Genomic DNA, 10,036 nt, shown 5'->3' on the forward strand with positions numbered 1-10,036 from the left:
AACAAAGACTTGATTAAATAAAGTCTTTGACTGAAACTTGGACTACCTCTTCATATAGCCACGACCAGGACTTTGAAAGGTTAAGAATATACTCCTGATATGGGCCAAGACATGTCCCTTTGAGGCTTGGTCGAAATCCATCTTTTCCCTTAGCCAATATTTTATCGGTTTCTCCATTTGGGCCAAACAAGCTCGTTTTTGAATCTTTTTGAAAACCATCAAGCCCAATGCTTTCTTGGACATTTAGAACATGAATAATCACCTTTGTCATGATTGAATTGGCTGTTGGTTCATCAGAAAGAAGGTTAGCCATTTCGAGCTTCTCGGGTGGTCTGAATTCGCGAGAACTGAAGATCACCTGATTTGTAAATAGCATAACTATCACATATGAACTCCGTTTGATCTGATTCTTCTTCGAGGAGCTCCTTAATTGAGTTGAGAACATTCTCCAAGTGATTTCATGTGTAGAATCCTCGTGGTTCAGAAGATATGAGTCAAACAATGAACATATATCATTACTGCTTCCAATGATCAAGCCATGCATGTCTGTTTTGCCCGGTGCGCTACCCCATGGCACATCACATCCGATTTTCAAGCTGGGCTCTTCCCGGTTTGCTCGCCGTTACTAAGGGAATCCTTGTTAGTTTCTTTTCCTCCGCTTATTGATATGCTTAAACTCAGCGGGTGATCCCGCCTGACCTGGGGTCGCGTTGAGGACTTCGGGTCATCAAGAGCTTTTGGACCGGAACGTCTGACTATATGACAAGAATTAAATTCACCACCGCATGTCAAAACGCTCCTGACGTCCTTTGTTCGGATTTTGGCCAACCGCGTGCGGGAACACACGGGAGATCAGCTTCCGTCCCATATCCTCAAGAGGATGGGGGGACGACGATTTGTGACACCCAGGCAGACGTGCCCTCGGCCAGAAGGCTTGGGGCGCAACTTGCGTTCAAAGACTCGATGGTTCACGGGATTCCGCAATTCACACCAAGTATCACATTTTTCTACGTTCTTCATCGATGCGAGAGCCGAGATATCCGTTGCCGAGAGTCGTTTTATACTTTACATTGCAGCACTGCTTCCGAACAAACACTGTCTCCGGGTTGGTGAAAGCAGGCTGTTTAGTTGTATTTTCCTTGACACTTTTCGTGCCGGGGTTTGGTGATATCCGGAAGCTATGCGTACGATCTAACCAAAACTGAAGTCTTGGCCATGGATGAACGCATAACCACGGAATCGGCAGGCACAGTAAAAAACCGGCCTACCGAAAAGTGATGTTTCATCGTTCTCAGGTCGTTCTGTTTCCAGGGTACGACAATGATCCTTCCGCAGGTTCACCAACGGAAACCTTGTTACGACTTCTCCTTCCTCTATATGATAAGGTTTAGTGGACTTCTCGCGACGTCGCAGACGGCGAACCACCCACGTCACCGCGATCCGAACACTTCACCGGATCATTCAATCGGTAGGAGCGACGGACGGTGTGTACAAAGGGCAGGGACGTAGTCAACGCGAGCTGATGACTCGCGCTTACTAGGAATTTCTCGTTGAAGACCAACAATTGCAATGATCTATCCCCATCACGATGAAATTTCAAAGATTACCCGGGCCTGTCGGCCAAGGTGTGAACTCGTTGAATACATCAGTGTAGCGCGCGTGCGGCCCAGAACATCTAAAGGCATCACAGGCCTGTTATTGCCTCAAACTTCCTTGGCCTAAACGGCCATAGTCCCTCTAAGAAGCCGGCCGTGAAGGGATGCCTCCACGTAGCTAGTTAGCAGGCTGAGGTCTCGTTCGTTAACGGAATTAACCAGACAAATCGCTCCACCAACTAAGAACGGCCATGCGCCACCACCCATAGAATCAAGAAAGAGCTCTCAGTCTGTCAATCCTTACTATGTCTGGACCTGGTAAGTTTCCCCGTGTTGAGTCAAATTAAGCCGCAGGCTCCACTCCTGGTGGTGCCCTTCCGTCAATTCCTTTAAGTTTCAGCCTTGCGACTGTGGGAACCGAAATTCACACTGTCGATTTCCGTTTAAATAAGGAATCTAGGAAAACCCTAATTTCCCAGAGGACGCGGATATCTGTTAATTACCACACGTCAAGCAATCAGAACACGAGAATAACAACGATAAAAATAAGAAATCGAAAAGAGAGCAAAGTAGATCTTTATTCCGAATCTGCGTATGAGCGTTACAACAAGGTATAAGCCTGGGCTCGAGAGCTGTCGGCGAGATTACTAGTTCTAGCAACCCTAAGATGGCTAAACCTAATTGAGTCGCAGCTCGAAATAACAAAAACGGAAAAATGCCTAAATTGCTCTAAGTGCTTAGTTTGCTCTGAAAAAGTTCTCTTCTGCTCCTCGCCTAGGACTCCTTATACACTAGCTCCAAGGTCGGTTTACGCTTTTACTCTTCTGCCCTTAAGCCGTCATAGCATAAAAATGGAGATATTCCATTTCTCCCGACCTTCACAATTATCTTCAAAACTTCCGTATTTATCCGCAGAAACTTGACATTTATCCTTCCTCGTGGGCCAAGCGTGAACCACGCTGTGGTTTACGGGCTTTTGGTTAGGAAAAATCGTAGGATGGGCCTCGAGTCGTGTTTTAGGTGCCTTTGGGCCGTCTTCCGACTCGACACGTTTACTACGAGTTTTCCGCGGTTTCTAATCCGTGAAGTTTGATCGATGAATTAGAATAGCGGGAAACATGGACTGAGCTTGCTACGGTCTTCGGGAGATAGCATTCGAAGGTTTGACGAGAATGCAAGGACTGGTGTCGTATAAGTGTTCGGAAAGGTTCAATCGCTACACAGCGACCGAACTTTGGCTCGAGCCCGGTCGCTACGTAGCGACCGAGCTTTGGCTCGAGCTCGGTCGCTACGTAGAGACCGAGCGGGACGATCGCTTGGTCGCTACGTAGCGACCGAGCGGGACGATCGCTCGGTCGCTACGTAGCGACCGAGCTTTGGCTCGAGCTCGGTCGCTACGTAGCGACCTGTTTCGAGCCTTCGTCGGACATCTCGACTCTTTCTTCCGTAAAGCTTTTTCGTAAGAAAGAGTCTATTTCGAAAAGTACTCTTCGGAGAAATTCTTATTTTCTTCCTCGGATGTTTTGGATGTTAAATTTGTCGTAACCGTTTTTGACCCTAACAGTTAGCCCCCCAGCCTGTTAGAGTTGTGACTCTAGCGGGCGGATAGGTGACTTTGACAAGGTTAAGTGTATTGGACGAAATTTACATTTAAAATTCCGCGGAAAAAAGTTGTCGAGACGACATTCCGAACCCATACTTCTATAAGTAGTGAGCTCTTGTCATTCATTTTCTTCACACCTTCCCTTCTTCATTCCTTCAAAAACCTCTTTAGTTTCATAACTTTCCTTTCAACATGTCTTCCTCCCAAGGTGATAAGAAAGATTCCGACGTCGAGATGGGTGAGGCCACTTCTCCGGCTCCGATTCCAACTTCTCCGGCGGAAGTGCCGGCTTGTGTTGCCGGTCATCTTTCTTTCCGAGAGAAACTAGTTTGTCGCCAAGCCGAGAAAGAACTAGCTCAAACTGGCTCCGAGTTTCCGTCTTCTTCCGCGCAGGTCGTTGCCCCGTGTGGGACCGACGTCACGGCTCCTCTCCCGCGAGTCCTACCTGCGGGATCTTCCACGACCCCGATCCTCGTCGAGGACAAAGAGAAGGCCGCTGACTCTATGACTCCAGCCAGAAAAGATATCGTCTGGCATTGCATGCTCCTAGCGCTACCCTGGCTACTCAGCCTAAGAGTCGGAAGAGGAAACTCGCCAAGAGCGGTGACGGGGAGACTTCGCAGCGAGGTGGGTCGAGCCTAGCATCAGGACTTCGCGGAAAGGTTTGTTTCTTGTTTGAATTCTCGATCGTCTTTCGTGCATTCTCTTAGTCTTAAGAATTTTACCGTTTGCAGTTCATATCGTTGATCGATGGGATGGTCCGATGTGGTTCTGAGACTAGTCGCCTGTCCGGGGAGTTGGTGGAGCTTCAGGGCAGATGGTCCAAAACCGAGGCTATGTTGACGGCTGTCGAGGACTCTCATTGTGCGAAAGTGGCGAAGCTCGAGGTTGCGATAGGAGAGCTTGAGAGGGACCTTGGGAAGACGGCGAGTTCCTTGCTTAAGGAAAAGAAGGCCTGGAAGGCCAAATCCTCGGAGGTGCGTCGACTCCAGCGTCAGATCGAGAGTGACGCGGGACTAGCACGCCGCAGGATCCAAGAGGCTATGGATGCCCTTCCTGCGGAGTTTCAAGCTCGCTTGGCGAAGATTTCTGCTTCCTTGGGTTCCCTCGAGTGTATCCGGAGCAGGGATTTCGCTTTGGCGACCATTGAGGGCGGGATGGCCGTGGTTCGGTCGTTCCAAAGTGAGACTCCCCCGACCTTGGAGGCCAAAGAGGCCCGACTGTCCGGCTGCAAGGGAGATATGGCGGCCGAGGATGGAGATTTCGATCTCATCCTGTCTGACCTGAAATTCGCTTGCTTCCTTCCGACGTGTTCAGAAGACCCAGAGGGGAAAGACCCGATGGTCGGAGAGAACGGAAGCGACGTGGCTCCAGGCTCGGACGAGGCAGCAGGTGAAGAGGGGGTGTAAGTTCTGAGGGTGACTTGGGTTAGATCTCTTGCGAGAGATTTTTTTTTATGTTTTTATGTTTCGGCCTTGAATGGCGTTGTTTGTATTTCGGGACTGGCCGTGTGTGGCTTTGAATCCCTGCCGTTCCGCGGCTTTCTTTTTATGGTACGATAATCGGATAACGTTTTTTTTTTATAAATTTGTGAATACCGGGGAAGAAGGTGATGAGTTGTCGTCTCATATCCTTCTTCGATTGTGAAATGTTTTATTCGATATCTGTTTCGAGAGTTCTTCCGCGAGATGTGAACTCCGCGGGGGTGCTGAAGGTGTCGAACATAAACATAGAGGCATGGTTTAAGAATCTCCTATCTTTCGATATCATGCCTTTGAGGTGTTAGAGACCAGTGCGCTGGGTTTAGGGCAAGACCTAGGTTTACTTTCGGTTTAAAGATTGTGCGGTGACTAACCGGCTATCATTTTTCCTGTCGCGATTTCTTCCTGATTCGTATCGATGTAAAGTCCGCGAAAAGTTCTCGGCTTATACGACTTGTTTGATACGAATCCAGCATCTCTCCGGAGACCGGAAGTGCTAGACCAAAATTTCGGATTTCTTTTATAGCGCTATTATCCTTGTGTCGGATGTAAGAGAGTCATCTCCGTGAGATGGCTATGTCTGTTTAAGACGTTTGTGAGTTCGATGTGATCAGCATCGGACTTGGTGGCGCGTGCCATTGTTTTGATTATTTTGCGCAAAATAAGTGTTAGCGTGTGCATATATATGTCTTTTTTGTGACGGAGGTTTCGTTTGCTCGGAAGGAATAAACTTTGAGGCACCAATTGCGACGTCTCGCGATGCTAAAGATTGCTTTTCCCAAGCGGCCGACTAATTTCCGAAGACCTCTTTCTGATTTTACGGGTGAGGATGTTTTGATAAGTCAAAAATACCTAGAGCGTGGTAAGAAGTTTTTTCGATTTTTTGGGAGTATACGAGTATACGTACTCACTCCCCCCCTTTTTAATGAGGGGGGACAGCTGAATTTGCCTTTCGACAAACTGCCTACGTACTCAAGCCGTCTCGTAGTTCAGTGATTGCGAGTTGGTTTGTTTAGTGATAGTATTTTTTGAGATGCATCGCATTCCAGGTTCTAGGGATTTTTATGCCCTGCATGTTGGCTATTTCGTAAGAACCTGGTCGGACGACTTTTTAAATTTTATAGGGACCTTCCCAATTTGCTCCGAGTTTTCCCGCGTTTCGTTCAGCGGTGATTTGGAAGACTTTGCGAAGGACCAGATCTCCCTGATTGAACCTACGATTCCGTACGTTGGAATTATAGTATCTCGCAGCAGCGTGCTGGTAGTTTTGAATTCGGATGAGCGCTCGATCTCGGCGCTCGTTAATGAGATCGAGATCGTCCAAGAGCATAGCATCGTTGATTTCCTCTCGTTCGGGTAAGAACCTTCTTCGAACACCGGGAAATTATACTTCTGCGGGAATCATGCATTCCGTGCCGTATACCAGGGCGAAGGGAGTTTCTCCCGTTGCTCGCCTTGGGGTGGTACAATGAGACCAGAGGACTCCCTCGAGTTCGTCGGCCCATCTTCCTTTTTTGGCCTCTAAGCGTTTCTTCAGTCCGTCGAGAATGGTTTTGTTGATTGTTTCAGCCTGTCCGTTGCACTGCGGATATCTGGAAGTTGACTTGTTGAGTCGTATTTTCCACTTTTCGCAGAATACCTCGAATCGGGTGGAAATGAACTGTGACCCGTTATCGGTTACGATTTCGTAAGGAACTCCGTGCCTATAGATGATGTTTTTCCATACGAAATTCTCGACTTGGACGTCTTTTATACTTGCGTACGAGTCCGCCTCTACCCATTTTGAGAAAAAATCGGTAAGGACTAAAGGAAACGCTTTTGCTTTGAATTATGCAAAGGTCCGACAATATCCATGGCCCAGCGCATAAAGGGATAGGGCGACGTGATGGAGGAAAGAACTTCGGCCGGTTGTCGGATAGTTGGCGCATGCCTTTGGCATTTTTTGCATTTTCGTGCGAATTTCTCGCAATCTCCGATCATTGTTGGCCAATAGTATCCGTGGCGTTTGATTTTCACGGCTAGTGATCTTCCGCCGGAATGGTTGCCGCATGAGCCGGAATGTATTTCCTCCATTACTTTCCTCGCCTTTTCTCCTTCCAGGCACGTCAGGAGTGGTCCGGAGAATCTTCATTTGTAGATTTCGCCGTCCACTGTTACGTAGCGTGCGGCCTGTGTTCGGACCTTGCGAGCTGCCCATTTTTCGGCGGGCAGTTGCCCGTCGACAATTTAGTCTCGAATCGTCTGAAGCCATGGGGTATCACAACCGTAATCAGATTGCTCCGATGGTGGTGGTATCGTAATTTCTTCCTCCTCGTCGTCTTGACCCTCTATGAGATTGACGACGACTGGCGGTCCGATACGCGGATGTTCGATGAATTCGACCGGAATTACCCTTTTGAGTCCTGGATCTGAACTTGATGCTAAGGCCGCAAGGGCGTCCGCCTGGACATTCTCGGAACGGGGGATCCGGGTAAGGGCGAAACAGTCGAAGTTTTGAGCTAGACCTTGGACCAGTTTGAGGTACGCGTCCATTCGTTCGTCTCTGGCTTCATACTCTCCGCTGAATTGACTGGCCAATAATTGGGAGTCGCAGTAAGCGTGGAGATTACGTATTTTTAAGCCGTGAGCCAAACGTAGACCCGCGATTAATGCTTCGTATTCGGCCTCGTTGTTTGAGGCATGGAATTCCAGCCTGAACGATTGTTCCAAGATCTCGCTCGTTGGAGATGTGAGACGGATCCCGATACCCGATCCTTGCTTGGATGAGGATCCGTCGACGTGGAGGAGCCAGGTGGAATTTGGTTCCTCATTGGTTATCGCTCCCGTTAGAAGTTCGACCAAGAAGTCTGCGAGCACTTGTGATTTTGCGCTCGTCCTTGGTCGGTATTCGATGTCATACTCGCTCAACTCGACCGCCCACTTAGCCAATCGACCTGATTGACTTGGGCTATGCAAAATTGTCCGTAAGGGAAAAGTCGTGAGGATGACAATCGTGTGGGATTGGAAATATGGTCATAGTTTTTGGGCCGATGTTACGACCGCACATGCCAATTTTTCCATCAACGGATACCTAGATTCGGCATCCAGAAAGGTTTTGCTTATGTAGAAAATAGGTTTCTGCTCCCCGCGTTCTTCCCTGATCAAGACTCCTCTTACGGCTGTTGCCGACACCGTGATGTACAAGAATAAAGGCTTCCCTTCCACAGGTTTTGCGAGGACTGGAGGAGTAGCTAAATAACGCTTCAGCTGTTGGAAGGCGTTTTCGCACTCTTCCGACCATTCGAATTTTTTATTTCCTCGCAGGACGTCGTAGAAAGGGAGGCACTTATCCGTTGATCGTGAAATAAATCGGTTAAGTGCTGCGATTCTGCCAGTCAGTCTTTGGACCTCCCGCTTGTTCTTTGGTGAAGCCATCTCGATTAGTGCGTTGATCTGTTTTGGATTTGCTTCGATGCCGCGGTATGTGACCAAGTAGCCGAGGAATTCTCCTGATGCCACGGCGAATCTACATTTCGTCGGGTTGAGCTTCATGTTATGGGAATTTAGTTGTGCAAAGCATTCTTCAAGATGTGACACGTGATCTCTTGCTTTGAGGGATTTGACGAGCATGTCGTAGATATAAACTTCCATCGTTTTTCCGAGTTGTTTGGAGAACATTCGGTTCACGAGTCGTTGGTAAGTTGCTCCAGCGTTCGGGTCCTAGCTTCTGTCTTTTCTGTTTGACGTGTTTGAATGTTGGGTCGGTATTCAGCTCGTGACATGTTATGTTAATGTCGATTCCCGGCATATCTTCCGCAGCCCATGCGAAAGTATTAAAGTTCTTTTTGAGACAGGTTATGAGTTCTGTCCTTAAAGGCTCGTGGAGATTGGCTCCAATTTCGACACAGCGTTTCGGGAAGGCTTCGTCGAGACAGATTGTTACCACGGGTTCACATGTTGGCTCGCGTTTTTCATCTAGAGCTGCGATGCTGCGAGACTGCCAGAAGAATTCCGCTGAATCCTGACTTCGCGTATCTTTGCTGGAGATCTTTTTCTCCGCTCTCTCTCTTAGTGATTTCGAGATCGGTCTCTTTCGTTTTAGTTCTGCGGCGAAACAAACCTGTGAAACTCTCGGATTTCCCCAAATTACCTCGACTCCGTTAGGGGTCGGGAACTTGAGGAAAAGATGATAGGTTGATGGGATTGCGCGCATTGTGGAAACCGAAATTCACACTGTCTATTTCCGTTTAAATAAGGAAACTAAGAAAACCCTAGTTTCCCAGAGGACCCGGATATCTGTTAATTACCACACGTCAAGCAATCAGAACACGAGAATAACAACGATAAAAATAAGAAATCAAAAAGAGAGCAAAGTAGATCTTATTCCGAATCTGCGTATGAGCGTTACAACAAGGTATAAGCCTGGGCTCGAGACCTGTCGGCGAGATTCCTAGTTCTAGCAACCCTAAGACGGCTAAACCTAATTGAGTCGCAGCTCGAAATAACAAAAACGAAAAATTGCCTAATTGCTCTAAGTGCTAAGGTTTGCTCTGAAAAAGTTCTCTCCCTGCTCCTCGCCTAGGACTCCTTATATACTAGCTCCAAGGTTGGTTACGCTTTTACTCTTCTGCCCTTAAGGCCGTCATAGCATAAAATGGAGATTTTCCATTTTTCCCGTTCTTCATAATTATCTTCAAAACTTCCGTATTTATCCGCGGAAACTTGACATTTATCCTTTCTCGTGGGCCAAGCGTAAACCATGCTGTGGTTTACGGGCTTTTGGGTAGGAAAATCGTAGGATGGGCTTCGAATCGTGTTTTAGGTCCCTTTGGGCCGCCTTCCGACTCGACGCGTTTACTACGAGTTTTCCGCGGTTTCTAATCCGCGAAGTTTGATCGATGAATTAGAATAGCGGGAAACATGGACTGAGCTTGCTACGGTTTTCGGGAGATAGCATTCGAAGGTTTTGACGAGAATGCATGGACTGGTGTCGTATCGATGTTCGGAAAGGTTCAATCGCTACACAGCGACTGAACTTTGGCTCGAGCCCGGTCGCTACGTAGCGACCGAGCGGGACGAGCGCTCGGTCGCTACATAGCGACCGAGCTTGGCTGAGCTCGGTCGCTACGTAGCGACGCGAGCGGGACGAGCGCTCGGTCCGCTACGTAGCGACCGAGCTTGCTGAGCTCGGTCGCTACATAGCGACCGAGCTGCACGATTGCTCGGTCCGCTACGTAGCGACCGAGCTTTGGCTCGAGCTCGATCGCTACGTAGCGACCGAGCGGGATGATCGCTCGTCGCTACGTAGCGACCGAGCCTGGCTCGGGTTTTGGTTGCTACGTAGTGACCGGACGGCGTGTATACGTAGCGACTTGGTT

General features: G+C 48.5%; 1 non-coding gene across 1 annotated transcript; it reads right to left on the bottom strand.

Moving 5' to 3' along the window:
* Window positions 1-899: 899 nt before the first annotated feature.
* On the bottom strand, window positions 900-1,055 carry LOC117133807. The gene has a single exon (XR_004457851.1). It is a non-coding gene; the product is annotated as a 5.8S ribosomal RNA (ribosomal RNA).
* Between the last annotated feature and the right edge of the window lie 8,981 nt (window positions 1,056-10,036).

Source organism: Brassica rapa, chromosome A04 (genome assembly GCF_000309985.2).
Source record: "Brassica rapa cultivar Chiifu-401-42 chromosome A04, CAAS_Brap_v3.01, whole genome shotgun sequence".
NCBI lineage: Eukaryota > Viridiplantae > Streptophyta > Magnoliopsida > Brassicales > Brassicaceae > Brassica > Brassica rapa.